The sequence below is a fragment of the Spermophilus citellus genome (genome assembly GCF_964194105.1).
Source record: "Spermophilus citellus genome assembly, chromosome: 9".
Lineage (NCBI taxonomy): Eukaryota > Metazoa > Chordata > Mammalia > Rodentia > Sciuridae > Spermophilus > Spermophilus citellus.
Window position 1 is genome coordinate 116,489,021 of NC_138191.1, and position 25,644 is coordinate 116,514,664.

The 25,644-nt window shown below is 43.6% G+C and overlaps 1 long non-coding RNA gene across 1 annotated transcript; it reads right to left on the reverse strand.

Moving 5' to 3' along the window:
- Positions 1-1,386: 1,386 nt before the first annotated feature.
- LOC308655753 lies at positions 1,387-20,529 on the reverse strand. Its single transcript, XR_014023520.1, has 3 exons — positions 20,464-20,529; positions 19,829-19,883; positions 1,387-2,234 (listed from the first exon to the last, which is right to left on the reverse strand). It is a non-coding gene; the product is annotated as an uncharacterized lncRNA (long non-coding RNA).
- Between the last annotated feature and the right edge of the window lie 5,115 nt (positions 20,530-25,644).

Here is a 25,644-nt window from a genome sequence, read left to right on the forward strand (position 1 = left end):
CTGGCAATCTTGAGAACCCACAAGGAGTTCAGCACATCTCCTTAGAGGCATCTATCCTATTAAAAAATAGACCAGTTTATTTTATTTTATAAGCCACTTGAGTTTGTATAGGAGAGGCATCTAAGGTTTTTCCAGCATTGGAATGATATGGCTCAGAGCTGCCCAATCTCAACTCTCTCTGTAGACTCAGTCTTTTTTTTTTTTAAAGATAATGTTTATTTTTTATTTTTTTTAAATTTCTTTTTTTTTTTTTAATATTTATTTATTTAGTTATCGGCAGACACACAACATCTTTGTTGGTATGTGGTGCTGAGGATCGAACCCGGGCCGCACACACGCCAGGCGAGCGCGCTACCGCTTGAGCCACATCCCCAGCCCTTAAATTTCTTTAAAGAGAGAGTGAAAGAGGAAAGAGAGTGAGAGTTTTTAATATTTATTTTTTAGTTCTCGGCGGACACAACATCTTTGTTGGTATGTGGTGCTGAGGATCGAACCCGGGCCGCACGCATGCCAGGCGAGCGAGTTACCGCTTGAGCCACATCCCCAGCCCCTAGACTCAGTCTTAATAATCATCTGTTGAGCTGCAACTTTGAGCCTGACTCACTGTGGAAAAAAGCAAAGCATGTTGATCGAACACCTCTATTCTCCCCTAACTTGATGGACAGGCGCACAGGTGGGGGCAGAAATGAAGTTGTTAGTGTACTTTGAGTGCCAGAAAAGGTCTATCAGGGAGGGAAACCACCTGAGACTCCTGAGATCCTCTCATCCATGGGGCCACAGTGAAAAGTAAAGAGTGGGAAGGAGACTGGAGCTGCTTTAAGCTTTTTAAATGGACTTTCAGAAAATTCCATTTATCAAAGGATGAGATGAGTCTGTTGATTCTATGCCCCGAAAAGCAGACTCACTGGGAAGATGTGAAGTTCACTACCTGTGCAATAAGATGTTTTCCTGAGAGGAGATCACTGGGATACTTGTGATTCTGAGATACTTCTTTTTTTCCAGACTGTTAGTCCTGTTTTATTATCTGACTAGAAAACTAGATGATCCACCAGTCCAGAAGGCGAGGGGTGGGCTTAATCCTCTTCCTCACCTATGGATCCTGCCCCTCCCGCTAACCCTTCTTTTTTTTGGGGGGGGAGGGTGTACCAGGGATTGAACTCAGGGACACTAGGCTACTAAGCCACATCCCCAGCCCTATTTTGTATTTTATTTAGAGACAGGGTCTCACTGAGTTGCTTAGTGCCTCGCCTTTGCTGAGGCTGGCTTTGAACTCATGATCCTCCCGCCTCAGCCTCCCAAACTGCTGGGATTAAAGGCGTATACCACTGCACCCTGAAAGGTGAGTGACTCACCCAAGACGGAGATTCAACCAAGAGATTTTATTGGGGTGCTGCCCGAAGGAGAGGCAGAGAGCAGAGAGCAGAGAGAGGAGAGGAGGAGGGCAGAGAGAGAAAGAAGAGAGAAGAGAGAAGAGTGTGTGCTTACAAGCTTCGGCTTAAGAAGGGTCGCATAGGGGACATGGAGGGTGCTGATTGGCAGGGTGACTCAGGAACAGCAAGCGGACACTGTGTCCTGTGGGGATTGTTTGAGGAAACCTTTGAATTTGGCACTCTTGGGGTAAGGGATTCCATGATGTTCTCGGAGAAGTGGGAATCTCCCACACACCCAAAACCCCCGGCTTCCTAACCCTTCTTGATGTCCTTCCTCGTCTGGCAGATTGGACTGCCACCCTGGTCCAGAAGGTGGAGGGAGAGGATGATGTGCCTCCGGATGTGCAGGACAAGGAGGGTGCAGGTTCACCATTTACCTGCTGATGCTGATAAGGCTCTGGGAGATCCACACGTGGGCATGGTGAATGGACTTGGCCAAACCCAGGCTCAACACCTGGGTCTGCGGCACCTCTCCAAGAAATCCCCATCTTTAGGCTCCAAATGTAATCCAGCTTTATGTGACCCTTGTTCAGCAACTTACAAGGATCTGTTGCAACAGGGCATTGCCTTCAAACAGATGCCGAGGGTCCTGGCCCATCACCAACAGCTCCTGGGCAGCCTTGTGGATCTCCATCAGAGCAAATTTGGCCCTCCAGATCTTACATTTGTTTTGGAGTGCATATTCACCCATCAGCTTCAGTTCTTGGTGAAGGCAGGATTTTTGGAAGGGTCTCCATGGAATCACATATGTTTTGCCACAAACTCTGCTATGGTCCACTGGTATGTTGCTCCGCTGCTGAGATTCTATTTTTTTTTTTTTTAAGAGAGAGTGAGAGAGGGGAGAGAGAGAGAGAGAGAGAGAGAGAGAGAGAGAGAGAGAGAGAGAGAGAATTTTTTTAATATTTATTTTCGGCGGGCACAACATCTTTGTTTGTATGTGGTGCTGAGGATCGAACCCTGGCCGCACGCATGCCAGGCGAGCGCGCTATCGCTTGAGCCACATCCCCAGCCCGAGATTCTATTTTTGTTGGACAGGCTGTCCCTACTTCTCTCCACAATGTACTTGTCACTAGGAACATGGAGTCACAGAAATAATAGACAATGATAGTTAACATCTACATCTGTTTGGTTCATTGAATTCTCACAAGAAACCTGTGAGGCTAGTACTGTTGCTCCGATTTTACAGTTGAGAAAAATCAAAGTACAAGGAGATTAAGTAACTTTCTTAAGGTTACCAGGGATTTGAACCCAGGTTGTCTGACTCAAGAACCCCAATTTTTAAAGCACTATTATATAGTAGTAGTAATTTGGGGGGCTTAAAGACAAAGATTTAGCAGGGTATGGTGCACACCTGTAAATCCCAGTTACTCAGGAATCAACTGAGTTAGGAAGATTGCAAGTTCAAGGCCAGCCTGGGCAACATAGTGAGACCCTATCTCAAAATAATAAAAGGGCTGGGGACAATCCTCAGCAAAAAATGAGGTGCTAAGTAACTCAGTAAGACCCCATCTCTAAATAAAATATTTTTAAAACGGGCTGGGGAATGTAGCTTGGTGGCTTAATGCACCAGGGTTCAATCCTCAGTACTGCTAAATAAATAGATTTAGCCATAAACTCCTAAAATTATGTACATTTGTGAATTTTGGCCCTTAGTTCTGTAAGTTTGGGCATAATTATATAGAATTTAGTGATTGTAAAATGGTTTCAACAGCCTACAAAATATTCTTACAATCAATAAAAACTGAATTTCTCTGTACCATTAGGTTCACTTAAATGAACTGATTTGTTCTAAAGGTATTATTAAGTTGCTAAGATAATGCTCAGATTAAACCAATTGAGCTTGCTTGCGTGTTCTGTCTCTGTCTTGTGTTGGGGATTGAACTCAGGGCCTTATGCATACTCTACCACTGAGCTACATCCCCAGAGATTGCTTAAAGTTTATCAAGTCTTTATTTGGGAAGTGGGGAGGAAGGATTGGAAAGAATTTTTTTTTTTTTTGTACTAGAAATCGAACCCAGAGGCACTTCTGCCACTGAGCTACCTCCTCAGTTCTTTTTTGATTTCGAGACAGGGTCTCACTAAGTTGTTTAGGGACTTCCTAAATTGCTGAGGCTAGCCTCAAACATGTGATCCTCCTGCCTCAGCCTCATAAGTTGCTGGGATTCCAGGTGTGTACCACCATGCTGGGCCTAAAGGAAGATTATTCTAAAAATAAAAACAAAATAAAACAAACAAAAACCAATCTAAAGAAAATTTATGTTGGAGTATGTTCCTTTTGCTAAATTTTTCTATTATGAGCAGAGAGACTTCTGAAATCTTTCATTCATCTTAGAGCCTAAAATGCCTAATATGTAATAACTACTACAAATCACAATTATTAATATTTTAACCAATATTTTTGGTATTGAGGATTGACCCCAGGGATGCTTTACTACCAAGCTACACCTCCAGTCATTTTTATTATTTTGAGACAGTCTCAATAAGTTGCTAAGGCTGGCCTTGAATTTGTGATCCTTTTGACTTACCTCCTGAGAGCTGGGATTAATTACAGGTGTGAGGCAATACATGTGGGTATTTATATATATATTTTTTTTTTGTGTGTGTGTGTGTGTGTGTGGTGTGTGCTGGGAATCAAGGGCCTCTTGCCACACACTGCCACACTAGGTAAGTATTTTACCACTGAGTTATGTTCCCATCCCTATAAAGGACTTAGTAATAGCATGCTCTATGTTAGCCTTTAAGTCTAGGAGAAAAAGGAGTATAATAATAACTACAGAGAGAAAGAGTGAGGCTCAAAGCTCATGTACCTAAGTCACATAAATGGTAAATTAAGGTTTGGAACTCGAGGTTTCCTGATTTCAAAGTCCAAGCTCTTAGGCCACAAATAATTGCAGATTTGTTCTAAGAAATAGATACTTCTTTAAATAATCTGAAAATGATTATTATAATAAGGATGCTTCTTCAACAAATTTGAATATGAAGTCCAGACTTTGTTTAATCCCAAATGGTTCCACAGATATCAGATCAAAATATGAAATGGGAAGCATTAGGGCCACTATCTTTTCTTCTTGATGTTCAATGCAGGATCCACGTGACACTGTTGATATGTCATGAGCATATACACCTTATGAATGGTTGCAAGGTCATCAGCAATTTTTCTTACTAGCAAATTTAAGGCATCTCTGTTGGGGACCGCAAATCAAGTCAAGATGGCGCCTGGCAATTTGCCAGGCGGAGTGGTTTGGGAGGCAACGCCACCGAGCTATTAAGATGATGGGGATTCCTTATTGGCTGATTGCTGTATCTGGATGATGCTAATTGAGTCAAGCTGTGTGTAATCAGTTAGGTATATATACACCGCTGTTGTTCTGTAATAAAGCAGTTCCCGCTTCAACCTTCAAGTTGCTTGTCACCTCCCGGTTATTTTGCCCAGCTGGACTGCGGCACATCTCTGTGGAAACTGTTGAAATAATATAGTGGGCACATTCTCCACTGTATGGGGAGAGGCAAATAGAGCAGCAATATGAATAATAATTGGGCACCAAATAGCATGGCAAAAACCAAGCATCCCAGGTGGATCTGCCTGTGCAACCTAAAAGAAAAACTACCGAAAGAGAGTGATTATTTTCTTGATTTTGGTGATGAAAGTGCAACGTGCCCTCAAATAACCAAAATATCCTTTCAAAACTAACATGGAGAGATGGTAGAGTCACTAGCAAAAATTTCCAACTCTGATGTCGCACCTTATGACAAACTATGGATGGCATAGAAATAGCTTTAAGAAACCACAGCTGACTGATTCCTGGGAATACCATCTAGCAAAGAGCAACTCACAAAATTAGGATAACGTCAAAGGCTGTGTTAATGACCATATGACTTAAAACAAGTCACAAATATACCCTCTTTTCCATAGCCAGAACACAGAGTTCCACGGTAGAAGTGGGAGTAACCCTTCTCATGTTCATACTTAACCACTCAGAAGATTTCTGCTTTTCTTTGTGGGGGTGGTGGGGATGCCAGGGATTGAACACGTGACCACTGAGCCACATTCCCGGCCCTATTTTGTATTTTATTTAGACAGGGTCTCACTGAATTGCTTAGTGCCTCTCTTTTGCTGAGGCTGGCTTTGAACTCACAATCCTCCTGTCTCAGCCTCCCAACAAGCTGCTAGGATTACTGCACCCGGTAGATTTCTACTTTTTGTGTCTGCAACTTTAGTAGGTTCAGTAGGATTGGAGGTCCTATTTCCCAAGGGAGGAATGCTTCCTCCAGGAAACAGACATTGAATTGGTTTTGCTGTTGAGTCAATGGCAGAAAAGGAGTTTACAATATTGGCTAGGGTGATTGATCCTGATCATTACGTGGAAGTTAGGTTGTTACTACCAACAGGTGCAACTGTTGTTTCTGATGGATTCACCAGGGAACCTCTTAACTGTTGGTGTAAAACTATAGCAAAGCAATAATGCAATAAAGACAGGCCCAACTACCCATTAAGGCTTGAATCCTGTGGAAATGAAGGGAAAGAATCCCTTCTAGCCAACATGTTGGCAGAGAGTAAGAGAAACATGGATTGTCTTAACAGTGGGAAAAGGCAGTTATAAATACCAGCTTAGCCTTATGACCACCTATAGCTCTGTGGATATCTGATATTCATTGATGGTTTCTTTTTCTTCTCAATTTCCATACTAGCTGATGTGAAAAACACCTATGGTGGCTAGTTTTACAATTTAGATTCCAGATGGAGGGATAATTGCACTGAGATCTCTTGGTGATGACAGAGTTGGTAACTGATGTTCTTTATGCTTCCCCTGTGCTGCCCACCCACATCCATTCCTGACTTTGTTTACCTGCACCCCAGAAAATTAACCTCCATGGAATGCATTACCTAGGCTCTCACCTGGGTTCAGCCAATGGAAGACAGAAGCTTGGCATGCAGGAGAAGAGAGAATTTGAGGTCCCCCCCACCCGTTCTGAGCTCTATTTGAGACTTTTCTCTTTCTTTCCTTTTTTTTTTTTTTTTTTTTAGTACTGGGGAGTGGACCCAGGGTCTCATATGTGCTAGGCTAGTGCTCTATCACTGAGCTACATCCCCAGCCTTTTTTTTTTTTTTAAAGAGAGAGAGAGAGAGAGAGAGAAATTTTTTTTTAATATTTATTTTTTAGTTTTTGGTGGACACAACATCTTTATTTTACTTTTCTGTAGTGCTGAGGATCAAACCCAGCGCCCTGCACATGCCAGGCAAGCACGCTACCGCTTGAGCCACATCCCCAGCCCCATCCCCAGCCTTTTTTAAGTCAAATTAATTTTTGTGTGTGTGTGTGGGGGGGGTTTACTACTGAGCTACAACCTCAGAACTTTTTTTATTTTTGAGACAGGTTCTCACTAAGTTGCTCAGGCTGACATTGAACTTTCAATCCTCCTGCCTTAGCTTCTCAAAGCACTGAGATTAAAGGCAAGCACCACTATGGCTCACTTGCCCTGCCTGCACCTCTTAAATATTCCCTTTATAAAAGTTTCTGGAATTATCTGAATTTAGTTCAGTTTCCTGCTGAGACCCTATCTGATAGATCAACCATTTAAAGGTATGTTGCAAAATTCTCAGAATAAATCTTGATTTTATTAAAAATAAGTTAATGAAATAAAAAACATTAAGAAAGATAGGAGATGAAGGTTAAATAAACTCTTTACTCAACATATATACAAACAGGTATTGAGAATATAAAAATTAAAGTCAGTTGCTATATAGTGTACAAGTTAGCTAGGAGATGTGTATGTACATAAACTGCACACGGTGCTAAGGACCCTCTGATAGCATTATCTAAAGTAGTATGGAACAGATTTGAAGTTGATTCATTTATTTCACATATGGATTTATTTTAGCACCCCACCCAAAATGACCATTTGGGGGCATGTAAAAACTAAGAGAAACAATTATTTTAAAAATATTATTTTTATATACTGTCTTAGTGTAAGATATTAATTCTCAATATAACAGAGAAAGATCTGAAGAGAAACTCACCAAAGTGTTCCCAGTTGTTACCTTTGAGAAGTGGAAATAAGAGAAAAAAGTCCATTATCACTTTATATATTTCTTTTTTTTTTTTTAAAGAGAGAGTGAGAGAGGAGAGTGAGAGAGAATTTTTAATATTTATTTTTTAGTTCTCGGCGGACACAACATCTTTGTTGGTATGTGGTGCTGAGGATCGAACCCGGGCCGCACGCATGCCAGGCGAGCGCGCTACCGCTTGAGCCACATCCCCAGCCCCACTTTATATATTTCTACATTATTTATAATTTTTTTTCTACTGGGGATTGAACCCAAGGAGGCCTAAACACTGAGCCACATTCCCAGATCTTTTTATATTTTATTTAGAGACAAGATCTCAATAAGTTGCTTAGGGCCATGCTTAGTTGCCGAGGCTGGCTTTGAACTTGTGATCCTCCTGCCTCAGCCTCCTAGGCTGCTGAGATTACAAGCATGCACCACACTGCATCTGGCTTCAATTTTTAATTTAATTTATTATTTTTTTGTAAAATCGCTATGCAACTAGATATGCAGTATAAAAGAAAGGAAATAATGCTTATGCAGAACTCAGGAGGATTAAAGAATGAGTATAAAGAACTAGGGATGAAGTTCAGTGGTAGAGCACTTGCCTAGCATGCATGAGGCCAGAGTTCAACCCCAGTACCACACACACAGAAAACAAAACAAAACAACCTAGGAGAGGAGCAATTCATGAAGTAGAGAAAGGGAAGGGGATACAACATGATCTCAGAATATCTTATCAGATTTTCAGATTGTTATACCTCATTCACACTTGCTACTGGAAATCAATTTGTTGATAGGTCCTTTTCAGAAAATAAATATGTATCGAGTCCCTACTCTATGCCAGAGTAACAGATACCAAGGCAGCGTAAGTCAAAGTTCGTGTTCTCAAAGCATTTACAGTCCCAATGGGGAGTTAAGACATTCTGAGAACACAGACAGCCATGGTTAAGTGCCAAGGGGTTTGGCCCATGAAAGAACAGAAAAAGTTGAGTAATTGCCAAGGTTTGAGCCTGGGAGCCTTGGAACAGTGGTGCCATTTATAAAAATGGAAAGTTGGGAAAAGAGAGCCAATTCAGAAGCAGATATACCTATAGTAAAATGCACGGTCCATGCAAATCACTTGGGCTATGCAGATGAAGGCTGCAGACATAATGTTTAGCCAGCAAGCTGCTGTCAGGAACTAATCTCCACTTTTTCTTGATGTGGACCATGTGCCAGGCATGGTGCAACGCTCTTTGCATACGTTATCATTTAATCCTCCCAAGTCTATGAAAAGAGAGGAGATGGACATGGATAAGCTACGTGTGGAATAAAGAATCTGGGTGGGGCCTGATGGAAAGTCAAATATGAACAATCAGATCTGAAACACCATGAAGCCCTGAATCTGCTACAGGAAGAAAAAGGCAGGGCATGGTGGTGCACACCTGATATCTTAGCAGCTCAGAAGGCTGAGGCAGGAGAATTGCAAGTTCAAAGCCAACCTCAGCAACTTGGTGAAGCCCTAAGCAACTTATTGAGACCCTGTCTCTAAATAAAGTACAGAAAAAAAATGCTGGAATGTGTTTCAGTGGTAAAGTGCCCAGTACTGGGGTTCAATCCCCAGTACCAAATATTTATCTATCTGTGTGTGTGTGTGTGTGTGTGTGTGTGTGTATGATTTTGAGTGGAGATGAAAGGGTGGAAGCAGGAGAATACCTGGTATACTTAACATGATCTTTTTAGAAAGCCTGCAATATTTAGGATAGATTGGAATCATCCATTTAAACTAAATCAGGCCCGTGCATTAGCATATATCTATAGTCCCAGCAATTTGGAAGGCTGAGGCAGGAGGATCTTAAACTCAAGGCGAGCCTGGGTAACTTAGTGAGATCCCATCTCAAAATTTTAAATAAGTAGAAAGGGTTGGGGACACAGCTCAGTGGTAGTGCCTCTAAGTTCAATCCCAAGTATTGCCAAAATAAGCAAACAAAACAAAAATCAGATCTGAGTTGATACTGGTCTCCAGTGGCAAGAAGGAAAAGATGGAGGTGGATGTGAAATGGTTTGAAGGAAAAAAACAGAGATACTTGGCAATTGCTTGGATTTGGAAAGAGAGAAAAGAATAAAGACAAGAATCTGGGATTTAATGTCATTGAGATCAGGAGGAAGTACAGACCTAGTTTTTTGGTTTTGGTTTTGGTGATCATGAGGCCTTTCTCTGGGGGAGAGCAGGTAGAATGTGGGGGTGGGATGACAGCAGAATAAGCCAGGGAGGATGAAGAGCCTTGGAAGAAGGGAGGAGAGATAGGAAGGCAAATATCCGGGAAATAAAGAGTCAAGAAAACCAAAGTGTGAGGGAGGTCGCAAAAATGTCAGAAGTTACCACCAGGGTCAAATATTAGAGATGGCCTGAAGAATCAGGACAGGCAAGAGACCAGTGGCTTTGAGAAAATCAATATTCTCTCTAAAGTAAATCACTTTGAGCAGACCTTCATCTCTCAGTAAAAACTACCAATCAAAAAGGTGAAGGATGATGAAAAGAGGGTGATGATTCTGTGCTCATGGCAGCTAATATTTCCTGAGCACCTTTTCCCTGCTTGGACCCAGTGACAACTAGACTATCCTGTTGACAAAGCAGGTGTTATTGATATCTTTTTACAAAGAGTCTGAGCCTCAAAGAAATTCATTACCTCTCCCAAGGCCACGTAAATGAGAAGTGAGGGAGCCAGGATTTCAAGCCAGGCCTGTGTGGCTCTAAAGGCCCCACCACATTCCACCTCCCTACAGTGTCTATGCTGTAGGTGCAGCCACCATCTAATGTGCACTTCCTGGGCACCATACTGTATTAAGTAGTTTATGTATGTTAATGTAATTCTTATGACAACCCTTCAAAGTTGTTATTATTTTGGTACCAGGGATTGAAACCCAGGGATACTTAATCACCGAGCCACATCCCCAGTCCTTTTTATTTTTTAAAATTTTGAGACAGGTTCTCATTAAGTTGCTTAGGGCATCATCAAGTTGCTGAGACTGGCTTTGAACTCTCCATCTTCCTACCTCAGTCTCCTGAGCTGCTGGGATTGTAGGCTATTGTTATTAATCCCATTTTACAGATGGAGGAAATTGAAGCTCAGAGAGGTTAACTGACATGGCCAAAATCACATAGTCAGAAAGTGGTTGAAGTGGGTTAAGTATGAAGCTATCCATTTCTATTGAACTCAGAGGTACTCCACCACTGAGCCACACTCCCAGCCCTATTTTGTATTTTATTTAGAGACAGGGTCTCACTGAGTTGCTTAGCGCCTCTCTTTGGCTGAGGCTGGCTTTGAACACGCAGTTCTCCTGTCTCAGCCTCCTGAGCCACTGGGATTTCAAGCGTGCGGCTCACCAGAATTTCTTAAAGGAAATTTCTACTTGGGTTCTAGTAGGTGAACAGTGAGTGAGTGCTTGGAAGCATTATAAGTCATTAATTGTATAAAAACAGTGTTATAAGCTTCCTGGTTGGTTCTCGGTGGCTCCAGTTGCTGTGCTTCTGGTGTAGCATCAGTATCACTCAAGACTGCTCTATTGAGCTACAGTGCTTCCTCTTTATCACAGTCCTGGCTTCACTCCAGGGGTTGGGGACAGCATGGCTTTTGAACTTGCCTTTCATCAGGGATGGAGAAAGCATGAGAGTTCATCCACTGCCTTAATTGTCAGAAGTGTCCAGGCAGAAACAGGCACATGTGGCTGGCCACTGTCTCTCCCTGGTAGTTCCCATGGCTGGCACCACTTTTCTCCTCTGAACTCTGCAGGGAGAAGCTGGCTGAGTGGATAGAGGCGTCCACCTGACGGTGGGGGGCCTGTGAAACAGTGCTCTAGTTCTTTCCCAGCAGCCTTAGTTGTGGCCTGGGCAAGACCTAGTGAAGGCACGATCTTAGTGACAGCAGCCTGGGTGGGGAGGAGGCAGGCCTGCAGAGTTCCCTGTGGGGTTCTGGGCAGAAATAAGAGAGCAGGCTCAGCTGACACTGTGTGATTGGTAGGGCAGAGTGAGGAGGGGTGTGAGGCCAAGTGCCTCTCTTCCCATGGGTCATAGTTAGTCAGAGAGCCTCAGGGAAAATGTCAGCCATCCTGATCTGATATAATTTCAAGCCCCCTGCTGTATAACTGAGTGATTCTTTCTGCACATGGTCAGCAGCAGATATTTCTCAAGGTGAAAGCAATTAAGCCTTCATTTTCCTCCTCCCTCAGCTGCTAGAAAGAAAAGAAAGATGGAAGGGAAGCAGTCCCTGCTTTTGCCAAGGTCAGTCAGGGTGTCCTGGTCCGTTCCAGTAATTGGCTTGCCACCTGCTCACACCTCTCCCAGGTTGTTAGTGTCCCTCAGGGCTGAGGCTGCGAAGAGGGCAGAGTGACTGCTTTTTGCTTCTCTCCTGAATGAGAAAGAGGGTATCTCACCCTGCCTTGGGCAGAGAATGAGCAGGAACACTATGAGCCAGGCCTGGGCAGCACACATAGGTGGGGCTGAGCTGTTCTCTCCTTTTCCTGGAAGATTCAAAGCCAAGAAAGAGAAAAATTCCTTGGAAGCTAAAGAATTTGTTTAGACTCAGTCAATACACCAAATTCTTTTCTAGGAGTTCCTGGTACCTGTGGTCTTGGAACTTAGTGGGGAGCAGGTCAGGTGCAGAAGTGGAGGGTCAGAGAAGTTAGTGTGTAGGTCATCACAAAAGTGCTGAATGGCTGGGCTGGTGGCACACACCTGTGGTCTCAGCACCTCAGGAGGCTGAGGCAGGAGGATCACAAGTTCAAGTCCAGCATAGGTAATTTAGCAAGCCCTTATCTCAAAATATAAAAAGGGCTGGGAATGTAGCTCAGTGGTAGAGCACCCCAGGGTTCAGTCCCAGTACCTCAAAACAAAACAAGAAACAAGAACTCTACCACGCAGCCTGCGCAGTGGTTTCATTAATGAGGTTCTGGCATTAAGTTAGTTAGAAGAGATCAAAATAAAACACACAAACCAGTACCTTATTTTACATTGCTAGGTCCGAGACGGCTCGCCTCCCTGGTTCCCGCCTCTAGCCGCCCAGCAGGGCAGCGAGGACTACTCTGGGCTAGCAGGAGAGAGAGAGAGCGAACACACCAGGGAGTAGCCTTTTATTTGGGGAACAAGAGATTCAGGGGAGAATTCCATCCAATGAAGGTTGAGGGGGGGCTGCACTCCAAGGTCAGGGTCAGTGATTGGGTCTCCGGGGTCAGTGGTCACGCACACCCCCACACGGATGGGCTCTCTCATCAGGAAAGGGTCGGGATAGCTCCCACACAGCCAGAGCGCCTCAGGCCCTTAACGGGAGTCACCCAATCACGTGTCAGAATGGCTCCCCACAAAGAACAACAACAACAACAAACAATCCAAAGGTGCTGAATGTCACAGAGGAGGAGAGCAAGATGCCATCTGGACCTGATCACCATGAAGTCAGGCAAGATTTCCTTAAGAAGAGACTTTTTTAAAAGGATGAAATCTCATGATAAATGTTTAAAAGAGAAAAAGCGTAAAGTGAAAATAGAAACTTGTAATTATCCCCCCATCCTCTCGAGTGCTCCCAACCAATGGTAGTGTTAGGTACTTTCCTAGGAATTTTCCATAATGTATCCAAGTGAACATAATACGTATGGCTTTCTCTCTCTCTCTCTTTCTCCCTCTCTCTCTCTCTCTCTCTCTCTCTCTCTCTCTCTGTCTCTCTGACAGTGTTTCGTTAAGTCCCTGAGGCAGGCTTCCAACTTGGGATCCTCTTGCCTTATCATCCCAGATGGCTGGAATTACAGGTGTGTGACACCCCACCTGGCTACAATCCAATTTTCTTAAGAAGTAGGTTGTCTGTCATTGTGCATAACGGTAATCCTAGCTATTCAAGAGGCTGAGGCAGGAGGATCCCAAGTTTAAGGCCAGCCTGGGCAACTTAGCAAGGCCCTGTTTAAAAAAAAAAGAACTGAGATATAGCTCAGTGGCAAAGTGCCCCTGGGTTCATTCCTTCCTTCCCTATCCCCAATACAAAAACAACCCCCCCACAAAAAAAAAAAAGCTACTGGCTCCTATTCTTCACAATATATCCAGTGCACTTTTCCCATGTCAATAGAGAGCTTTTCCTTATTCTTTTTGAAGATTGTGTGATGTGAGGTAGTGATTTCTTTTAAAGGTGAAACCTGAAGAATAAAAGAGATTAGCAAGATAAAAGGGTGATTCTCTGAAGGAAGGAGCCTGAGAAAACAAAAACAACCGAGATCTCCCAACCATACAGCGCCTCCTAACCTCTCCTCCTCCTGTTCTCAGCCCTTGCTCTCCCTGCTGCCACATTTTCCCACTGTAATTTGCAAAGCAAGGCAGCTCTCTTTGTCTTGCCCTAGCCCTGGGGAGCTTCATTCTTCATGCCAAAGCAACTTAATAAGTATTTTCCTAAACAAAGAACCATCTACCCAGAGAAAAATTATGCCACTCCCCTAACAGACAAAAGTAGCTGAAGGCAGTTGTTTTAAATAGCAATTTTTAAAAATCTCTTATACACATAAAGCACCTGGCAATTTGGAAAGGGTGGTTGTTTGTTACTATTATTATTTTACATGGGCTGATGGATGAAGACTCATTTTTCATCCTGGGGGATGCATCATTTCCCTAAGGACACCCACATTTCTTTGGTGCTAGGGAGAGAACCCAGGACCTTTCACATGCTACGGACTACCACGGAGCTGCACCCCCAGCCTTGGCACCAGCCTCTTGTTTGGCAGCTTTTAAAGTGCAGAGATGGTGGCTTATTTCTTGTTCTATCCTTGGCTCTCAACACAGGGCCTGGCACAGAGCAGATGCTCAGAAAGTGTGTTGAGTTGAACTTCTTAGGGCTGGGATGTGTTTTTTGTTTTTTGCTTTATTATAGGTATTGGGGATGGAACCCAAAGGTGCTTTACCACTGAGCTACATCCCCAGCCCTTTTTGTTTTTTTATTTTATGACAAGTTCTCACTAAGTCACTGCGGGGTTTTCCAATTTGCTGAGGTTGGCCTCCAACTTGGGATCCTCTGCTGGGATTACAGGCATGCACCACCAGGCCTGCAGTTTTGAGTAGACACACAGTCATGGATGCTGTGGGCTTGCTGTGATCTTGAAGCTAGAATTAGACAGGCAGGCAATATAGATAGGTAAACCCAGTCAGGTCCGGTCAGTCAGGCCAATTTTGAGTGAGTCCCGGGAAGTTGGAGATGGAGACTGCCACTGAAGGATTGAAATGTTAATTTCTTCAGAGCCCTTCCTCTACTCTTTTTTTTTTTTTTTTTTTTTAAGAGAGAGTGAGAGAGGAGAGAGAGAGAGAGAGAGAACTTTTAATATTTATTTTTTAGTTCTCGGCGGACACAACATCTTTGTTGGTATGTGGTGCTGAGGATCAAACCCTGGCCGCACGCATGCCAGGCGAGCGCGCTACCGCTTGAGCCACATCCCCAGCCCTCCTCTACTCTTGTTAAGAACCTGCCCCTGCACCAACCTGTTGCTAAGGTCCCAGGAATTGCCCCTCTCTATAGGGAGCTGTAAAGTTGTTAATTAATGCGTCCTTGGCTGCTCCATCCTGCCCTTTCCCCTTCAACTCACCTTTTGGCCATCCCGCTGAGCATTCCTGGGCCTAGTCAAATGCCTAGTCACCTACACAGGAAGGAGAAAGATAAGGGGAGAGAGCAGGAGAACAAAGGAAGCCTAGGACATATAAAAAGGGCAGAATACCTCGCTTCTTGAGATACCAGGATACCAGCTATGGCCCCCTTCTCCCTTCTGGGAGATGTCTATATTACCTCCTTCTCAATAAACCTTGCTTTATATGCTTGCCTCCGCGTGCTTCTCTAATATTCAGACTTCAATATGTGGGGAAGCAGGACTCATCACCGATAACCGGTATCAATCTGAATCCCCAGGCAGATGCCCTGAACAGCAGAGGTAAAAGCCAAGGGAGGTTCTAGTCCTGGGAGCCTCCCCTCTCAGGTGGGCATCAGGAAACATCGTGTTTAATCAAAAAATAGGAAATGCCCACAACCCCCTCACACTGTATAAAATAGATACAAGTACAGGTGGTTGCTGTTTTGGTTACTTTACGTGCTGGGGAAGGAACCCACGCCTGGCACATGCTAGTCAAGTGCTCTATCACTGAGTGAAAGATGGGAAAGAGGCCAAGAGGCCTCTTTCAGATATACCCTCTCCCATCATAAAAACCGATCATCATCTAGTTACACCTGTTTTTTAGTTTTTTATAAATGAACTTGCACAGAATTAATTCTTTTAGGACTGGCTTTTTCTACTTGACATTATGCCTGTAAAATTCATTCATGTATGCCCAGGTGCAGTAGTACACACACGTAATCCCAGCAGCTCCAGAGGCTGAGGCAGGAGGATCACAAATTCAAAGCCAGCCTCAGCAACTTAGTGAGGCCTTAAGCAAATTGGACAGACCCTGTTTCTCAACGAAATATTAAAAATAGGCTGGGCATGTGGCTCAGCAGTCAAGTGCCCCTGGATTCAATCTCTGGTACAAAAAAAAAAAAAAATCATCCATATTTCCACATTAGTCCTTAGTTCTCTATGTGTACGTATATGTATGTCTGTAGCATTCTACTGAATAAACATGAAGTAAAAGGAACTTTCTTCTGCAATAATTGAGTCTGCTGAAATAAACTGAACTGACACTAGGCAGATTAACAGAACAGGCATACAAATTTATTATCTCTTATCTCAAAATATAAAAAGGGCTGGGAATGTAGCTCAGTGGTAGAGCTACTGGAGATATCCCAGAAAAGTGAGTACCCAGGAACCCAATGTGATTTAGAAACTTATATACCCTTTTCCTAGGAGAAAGAGATATGGAAATGTAAGTAATTTTAGAGGAAGAATAAGTGATTCTCAGGGGAGATGAATGAATCTCAAGAATAGATAATAGCTGGGACATAGCCATCCTTCCTGCAATATGCATGGGTTCCAGGGATGGTGAGATATCTGGGGAGGATCCCCAGCTATCTGATGTCTTCTGGAGGTTCCAGTCTGCAAGGTAGACAGGGGAGCCCCAAAAAGATCCCTTCACTCATGGACTGCTCCCTAGGCTCTCAGTTTGAAGTCCAAGTATTGTTTTCTGAGCCCAGTGGTTTGTTTCCAGTGTTGGCTATTCTGAATAATACCATCATGAATATTTTCTTAGACATTTTTTGGTAGACTTAGTTCTGTATTGCTAAGTCACAGAGGATACATAGATTCAGCCTTAGTAAATTGTATTAGTTTTCCAAGAAGATTATACCAATTTAAAGTCCTATCTATGATATACGGGTTCTAATTTTTCTATAGCCTTGCCAATACTTAATACTGTCAATTCTTTTAATTTCAAATGTCAGCCATTCTGGGTGACATGTAGTGCAGTCTCATTGTTTAAATGTGTCTACCCACACAGTGATAAGTAATGATGTTTTCATATGTCTATTTATTTTCTTTTTTTTTTTTTTTTGGTATCAGGGATTGAACTCAGGGGTACTTGACCATGAGCCACATCCCCAGCCCTATTTTGTATTTTATTTAGAGACAGTGTCTTGCTGAGTTGCTTAAAGCCTTGCTTTTGCTGAGGCTGGCTTTGAACTCAAGATCCTCCTGCCTCAGTCTCCCAAGCCGCTGGGGTTACAGGCACGCGCCACTATGCCTGGCTCATATGTCTATTTCTTGTGCTTGGTTTTTTCATGTGCTTATTGACCATTTGGATTTCCCTCCCCCCAATTCTGGGGATTTAACCCAGGTCTCACACATGCTAGGCAAGTGCTCTACTATTGAACTGCACCCCAGTCCTGCCTTTGTGTGTATAGAGGTGAGGATACTGACATTTGAACCACTACCTAAGTCACATCCCCAGACCTATTTATTTTATTTGTTTATTGTGGTAGTGGGGATTTAACCCAGGGGCACTCTACCACTGAACTATTCCCAGATCTTTTTTTATTTTTATTTTAGATAGGATCTGGCTAAGTTACCCAGGCTGGCCTTCAGTTTGTGATGTTCCTGCTTCAGCATCTGAAACAGGTGGGATTGTAAGTAAGCTCTCTCACACTCATCTGTGAACAGACTCTTCAAGAAGGATATCTAGGCTGGGTGTGGTGGCACACACCTGTAATTCCAGTAGCTCAGAAGGCTGAGACAAGAGAATTGCAAGTTCAAAGACAGCCTCAGCAATTTAGTGAGGCCCTAAGCAACTTAGCAAGACCCTGTCTCAAAGTAAAAAATAAAAAGGGCTTGGAGATATGGTTCAGTGATTAAGCACCTGGGTTCAATCTTTGGTGCCAAAAAAAAAAAAAAAAGACATCCAGGAGCTGGACTCAGTGGTACATGCCTGTAGTCCCAGCTCCTTGGGAGAGGCTGTGCAAGTTCGAGACCAGCCTCAACCTCAGCATTTATTAAGGCCCTAAGCAACTTAGTGAGACCCTGCTTCAAAATAAAAAATTAAATGGCTGGGGATGTAGCTCAATGCAGTGATAAAGCACCTCTGGGTTCAATCTCCAGAACCAAAGTGGGAAGAAGAAGGAGGAGGAGGAGAAGAAAAAGGGGAACAGAAAGAGAAAGAGGAAGAAGAAGAAAAGGAGACTGGGGGTGCTGTAGTTCAGCTCAGAGGTTAAGCTTTTGCCTAGTGTGTTGAGGCCCTCGATTCAATTCCCAGTTCCACAACAAAGTCTGTTTACCCTTGGCCCTCTCCTCCAAGTATGTCTCTCCATGACCATTTAGTGACTATTCACTGATGATCACTTCATGGTTGTCCTGTGCTGATCACACCCAGATCTCTATTTAGAGATCCAGAGGTCCTGTTCCTAAACTCCACACTCACATATCCAGCTGGTTCTTTGCTGTCTCTAACAGGGTGATCCCACTGTCCCTCAAGATCAACATCCCAAACTGAAATCGTTTTTTTTCTTCCACCCCATTTCCAATTACCCTTCTGCTCAGGTCCACTTTAAGGTGCCCACTCTGGTCCTTCACCTTCGTTCTCATTGCCCCTGTGAATGTTCAGGCCACATCTCACACATTCCATTGAAGCCAGATTTAAAATTAGGTAGCCAGTGTACTTAGGTAAATCGGGTCTAATATCGAGTGAGATCTAAAATGGAGGCCATGTTGAGAATGAATTTCTGGAAAAGTTGAGCAACTCTCGGAATGTTAATGAAGCCCAAGAAACAGCCCCCAACAGATATGAAGACAGCCCATCCCAAAGAAATGTTAATGAACAGCAAACTTGAAGATGCTGGCTCAGATGTTACTTCTTTGCCCACCTGTGTCCCAACCCTTCAGGCCTTCCCACCTACATTCCATCACTAAAAACTATAAAAAGGGGAACACATTTGCCCTTCAACGGATTCCATCTCTTGGGTCCCCTTCTTCCTCCGGGAGAAGTCTTTTTTGCTGTCCTTTAATAAACTTCTAATTTTCCACTCTGACCTTGCCTCGGCGTGCTTCTCTGGTGTTATTCTTCAACATCGGGGAAGCAAGGTCAACAGCGGTAACATCATGACCTGTTTTCCTTCCCTGCCCTGTACCCTCTTTGCCCTGGGTGCCTCCTCCTGGGGTGCCAGCTCATGTACCACTTCTTCTGGGTTTCCTATGCACTTCTCCAGGGCCAGTTCCTCCCTGCTGTGTGATTTATCACAATAGGTTGTAATCACCAGTATCATCGCCTGAATCCCTGCTTCAGACATCTATCTTTGTGCCTACTCAGCTTTCCTCCTCCTGTTCTTAGTACTCCAATTTTGCTCTGGAACCATCCCTCCATTCTCACTCTGTGTGGTTTTGGTGAGGAAGGGTATACATATCACCCAGGCCTGGTCAGCATATTTCATCCTTTAGCCCCATAACTGGGTCAAGTTAAGCACACAGAACCAAGGCAGTTGATCAGAGTCAATCTTAGGACTTGGAACAAATGGGAAAAAAGTTGTCATTCCCCCCCCCCCCAAGGGAGACACTGACAGGCTAAGATGAAGGCCCAGAGCCTGGAGGGGATCTAAAGGGTTGATCCTAGGCCTCACCCATCACACATTGTGTTTTTCTTCCATTCATTCATTCATGCTGGGAATTGAAGCCAGGCCTTGCACATACTGAATACATGTTCTACCACTGAGCTGCACCCCCAGGCCCTGCACATTCTAGGTGTGAGATTTCCCTTCCACACTACTGGTACATAGATTCTAAGAAAAATCACTCCTCCACAGCCCTTCTGCATTTCTAGCACTATGATGGATTTTCTAATTATCTTCACTTAGCTTTGTTGTCAAACTTCAGAGTAGCAGTTGTTAAGAACACAAATTCTGGAGGCAGATTCAAGGGTTAGGACACCAGCACTACTACTTACCAGTTATATGATGTTGAACAAATGACTTAACCTCTCTGTGCTTCAGTTTTGTCATCTATAAAGTGGAGATGATAACAGTACTGATTTTGTGAGAATTCAATGAAAAAAAAAAAAGACTTGTTTACACTGGGGGAAAACATCACATGGGACATTTCACAAAGGAAGTGAGAACAAGGCCAAGTTTCCAAGTAGCTAAGGATAGCTCTGTTGGCAGTGGGGTACACATCAGGATAATAGCCTGCGCATCTTACTAGAAACTTAGTGAGTTTCTTTGTTTTGTCTGTCATGTGTTCTTAATCTCACTGACATCACTAGTGGAATTATTTTTAAGTGTTTGGCATCTCATCAGGGTCTGAGAGCCAGAGCTATGGCCAAGTGAATTTAATACAAAGGGATGATGATGGTTATCTGCAAAAACTTGAGAGATGTTGATGCTAAACAGAATATTTATTTCATTTATATACTAAATTAGGCTCACTGACTAATTCAACTCCCACCCACATGTAACCATGTTACAGAGAAGATTCAGGAATTCCTCCAGCCACTACCTAACTCTGGGGCTGCCTGTACTGAGGATGCAATAAAACACTGCAGTTCTAGAGGCTGGGGTTGTGGCTCAGTGGAAGAGTGCTCACCTAGCATGCATGAAGAACTGGATTCGATCCTTAGCACCACATAAATGTAAAATAAAGATATTGTGTCCACCTAAGACTTAAGAATAAATATTTAAGAACAACAACAACAACAACAAACCTCTGCAGTTCTAAGAACACGGGCTTTGAGGTTCCTCGTACTTGAGTTCAGGTCTCATCTTTGCCATTTGCTTCCTTATGAGAACTTAAGTAAGTAGTGTATCCTTTCTGAATCTCATTTTTCTCATCAGTAGAATGGGTAAAGTAATTGTTCCCAAGGTAACCCCACAATATAGTGCAGGGGCTGACAGTCACAACATATTCAATGTGTTCATGGCACTAACTTTACAAAGCTGCTATGAGGACTGAGACGGTTTCCACAAGGCAACTAGCTCAGTGACAGGCAGCAAGAAAGCACTCAGTAAATGTTAGTTGCCAATATTAGGGATTTTGCATGCAAAAGTACCTCTGATAAGTACCATCATCTGGAGAGAGTGGAAATAGGAGCATTCATGAGGAAGGCTTTTTGAGGAGACTCTAAGGTCTAAACTGGATTTGAAAGGTGAGGAGGAACCAGCTTTAGCAGGGATTAGGATGTGTTTGGGGAAGAAAGAAGAAGGAACAGGTGACTGTGACCAAAATGAGACACTTGGATTTGGCTCAGCCTTGTCCTCAGGGTTCTTTTGGGCCCCTGCCAGTAGTGAGCAATCCTAGAAGCTTCTCTGGCTTGGCTGCAGAAGGAAGCAGACATCTCCTATGGAGAGAAAAGGAAGTCACAGAGCTATTATCTGGTAGTGCCTGCAATTGGAGACACTTTGGCCAGCAGACAGACTTCTGTGGGGATTAGGGAGCTGGCAGAATGAAGGCCTAAATAAAGGTAGCTCAGGGCTCTCTGGCCATGAGGGCCACAGGGCTAGTGGCTTCTTCTCCCCTGCAAAGTCAGCAAGACACCTTCCATGTGTCATCCGATGTGGTCTTCTCTAGGCAGGAAGCACAACAGTGGGTCCCTTCACCTTCTGAATATAGCTCACTTTGCTCTAAGGCTTATTATTATTTTTTATGTATATTTTTTTTCTCTTCTCTTCTCTACCCCTCCTTAACAAGATTAGGGAGACAGTATTATCTTTTCTTTCCCTAGTTAACTGCCCTTGAACACACCCACTACAGGAAGGAGATGCCTGCTGAGGATCTGAAAAGTGAATATCTCCCAATGAACAAGTGAGTCCTAACATGCCATCAGGGTGCCCTGGGACCCAATCATAGCACACTTGGAATGTAACCCTTGAAGAGTTCCTTTAAACACTTGCCCACCCTCCCACCCCCATTCCTCCTGTAGTCACAGTCTTTGGGACAGGAATCCCTGTGTTTCTCCTTTGCTATCAAAGCAATAAACCTTCTTTTTTCCTTTTTCTCAAAACCGTGTCCTCATTATTAAATTGGCATTGATTGGCATTGGGGACAGGGACTGAGCTTTCCATTACAGAAGCAAGAGCCATATGCAGGAAAGACCAAAGGGAACTATGGCAGTTTTAAAGCTCTGGTCTTTACAGGCGGGCACAATGGTATATGCCTATAATCCCAGTGGCTCAGGAGGCTGAGGCAGGATAATCCCAAATTGAAAGCCTCAGCAAATTATTGAAGCCCTAAGCATCTCAGTGAGACCCTGTCTCTAAATAAAATACAAAATAGGGCTGGGGATGTGGCTCAGTGGTTGAGTGCCCCTGAGTTCAATCCCAGTAACCTGCCCCCCACCCACCTCCAAAAAAAAAAAAAAAGAAAGAAAAAACAACCTCTAGTCTGGGGTTGGGAATGTTGACCAGAGGTGGTAGATATATTATGCTTAGCATGTGTGAGATCCTCAGTTTGAGCCCCACTGCAAAATAAAAATAAAACTTTCTGGTATAAGTTTCCAAAAGGTCATTGTAGGGCAATGGGAGATAACCAGACCTGTCACTTTCTAGGTGGGTCAGCCATCTCTGTCTGCCCCTCTAGATCCACACTTCACTCTTCTTGTACTTAGTCTGACTTACTTGGACACATAGCTGCTTCCTTTACCTTCTAACTTCCGGCAGGGTATAGCCAATGGTGATGCTGGGGAGGGAGGCAGGAGGAGAGAGGGGGTGGGCATTTATTCCCTGTCTGGCTCCCCAGGTTAGCCTGAGCTTTGATTGTCACTGCTCTTCTTAAGCAGGCCTATTTTCCAAAACTCCCTTCCTCTGTGTTCAGGTAATTATCTCCTCTGTCCCTTCAGGGCTAAAGGGTGGTGATAGTTCCTCAGTTGTTATTAGCCCCAGGTCATTGTGCTCTATCCCTTGTGGTTCCTCATACTCACCTATAGCATCTTAAATAAACCCTCTTCAAATTATTATGAATGTGCAATCTGTTTTCAGTTGGGATCCTGATTGATACATTTGCCAAATAACGATTCTTGTTGTTTTAAGGGAAAGAGGAAAAAAAATATTATTGCCTCCCTGTTGTTTTATGTTCCTGAACTTGAGGCACAGATCTCAGACAAATCTGTTTAAGAGTTTATGCAAGGGCTGGTGAGGTGATGCAGCTCAGTGGTAGAGTGCTTGCCTAGTATGTGCAAGGCCTTGGGTTCCATCCCCAGCACTGACCCTCCAAAAGAAGAGTTCAGGCTAGAGCTCAGTGAACAGGCCAGTCTTCCCATCCTTCGGCTCTAGTCCCGCTGGGTTTGCTTTGCACTCAGTTGCTCTCTCTGTCTAGCAGCTCCCAGCGGCTCCAAGTTTATATCCTCTCAGACTAAAGTCCAAAGAAAGGTTCATCCTTTTTCCAAGGGGTTGAGAGAGATCCTTCATTCTCATCCACTCAGCATGAGTCTCAAGTCCACTCAAACTCATCACTGTGACCAGAGGGATGGAATAATAATTGGCCAGACCTGGGTCAAATACTTGCCTCTGGGTCTCAGAAGAGGGCTATTACCCCTCCTGAAGCAAATGGCCTGTGGGTATTGGGAGGTGATTATCAAAAGAAAGTGAAGGTACTCTAACCAGAAGAACACAGATGAAGAGTGGACCAAGACCACCAGTGTATTCTGCTTGCTGTTTGATCTAAGATAGGTGACCTACCTCCAGAACTTCTCTGTCCCCTCCTCCAATGCTAAGATGAATGGTTATTGATCATCTGTGTGCGTCAGGTCCTATATTAAGTTTTTTTTTTTTTTTGTACCAGGGATTGAACTCAGAGGCATTCAAACAGTGAGCCACATCCCCAGCCCTATTTTGTATTTTATTTAGAGACAGAGTCTTACTGAGTTGCTTAGTGCCTTGCTTTTGCTGAGGCTGGCTTTGAACTCCTGCCTCAAGTGGCTGGAATTACAGGCGTGTGCCGCCGCGCCTGGCTAGGTTAAAGGTTTTTTGTTTAGTTTTTAAATTTTATTTATTTATTTTTGTAGTTATAGATGAACAGAATGCCTTTATTTTGTTTATTTTTATGTGATGCTAGGGATCAAACCTCACACATGCTAGGCAAGTGCTCTGCCACTGAGCCCCAGCCCCAGCCCATGTTAAGGGTTTTTAATGAATCTTTGGGAGGTAATGTTTGCCCCGCTTTACAGATGAACAAACCAAGACTTGGAAAGTAAAAGCGCTTTCCCAGCATCACAAAAACCTAGCTGTGGCAGAGCTAGAATTTGAGCCCAGATTTTTCTGACACATAAGCACATACCACTGTACCAACCTGCCTCTCATTTGGAGCTGAGCTTGCAGTACTGGAAGGATAAAAAGAGATATAAAAATAATACAGCCAACATTTATTGTACTCTGTGTGCACTTATGATGTACCAAAACCTGAGCCAAATGCTCTCTGTGGATTCATGTTTGATCCTTACAATAATTGCACTCCTGAAAACATCTAGCACAGCTCCTAGGCCCCGTGGAAACTCAGTGGTAGCTTCTCTCCCTAACTTTTTCTTCATGTTTGTTGTTTCAAGCATCTCCCCAGTGTTTGCCATTCTCTCCCTTCCTTCTTCTCCTTCTCTTTCTTCAATGCTGGGGATTGAACCCTCGTCCTCACACATCCTTGGCAAGCACTCTATCACTGAGCTACATCCCAGTCTGTGTTCGATGTTCTTCAGTGGTGTGCAGGGTCCGCTGAGCTATTTCCCTGGTTGCCTAGAAGAGGAATCTGACTCAGGGTCTTTGTGCCTGGCAAAGTTCTGATGGGGCATAGGGCTCAATCAGAAGAGCATGTGGGCAAACAGGCACGGGATAAGGATGTGGTTAGCATCACAGCCTCTAGTGGTTTTCCCCTGAACAACTTTAGACACTTTTACAACTTCTCCAGGGTACTAGGGTTTACCCTCCTGGGTAAGTGAGAGGTAGAGGGTTTATGAGTCAAGGCTGCCCAGCAAGCGGGTATGAGGAGCTGATATGTATTCTGGTTTGCCTTCCAATCCCCCATACGGCTTTTATCCTGAGACCTATTCTCCATTATTTTTGACTCTTCCTTTATTCTTTTTAGCTAATCGGGTGCCAAGAACTGCCAATTCTCCCAGATGATTGTTATTACCTGAGAGGTTGTTCATGGAAAGGTTTGACCAAGTTTTCTTCATTTGGATTAAGGATAGGGACTATATCATTTTTGTGTTTCCAGCAACTAAATACATGTTTAAGTTGAACTTAATAATAGTGACAATTTATTCAGAGCCTCTTGTGAACCAGTTACTTTACAATCAAGTTTAATCCTCCCCAAGCTGCTGCTTTTATCTGTATTTAACAGAATGGGAAAAGTGTGATTCGTGTTAGGTCACAGGACTAGCAAATAGCTAAATGGTAAACTAATAAGTAGTATGGACCTCTCTTGTAACCCCAGACCTGCATGTCTAGCTGCCTATTTGATTTTTTTCTTTCTTTCTTCCTTCCTCTCTCTCTTCAAGCCATGCAGTCTTTTTTTTTTTTTTTTTAGAGAGAGAGAAAATTTTTTTAATATTTATTTTTTAGTTTTAGGCGGACACAACATCTTTGTTTGTATGTGGTGCTGAGGATCGAACCCGGGTCGCACGCATTCCAGGCGAGCGCGCTGCTGCTTGAGCCACATCCCCAGCCCAAGCCCTGCAGTCTTATTTCAAAGCCTTTGCATATACTGTTTACTCTTTCTGGAAATCTCTTCCTTTAAATATTCTAAATACCCAAAGCTTATTTCTGCATCTCTTTCAGTGTTTTT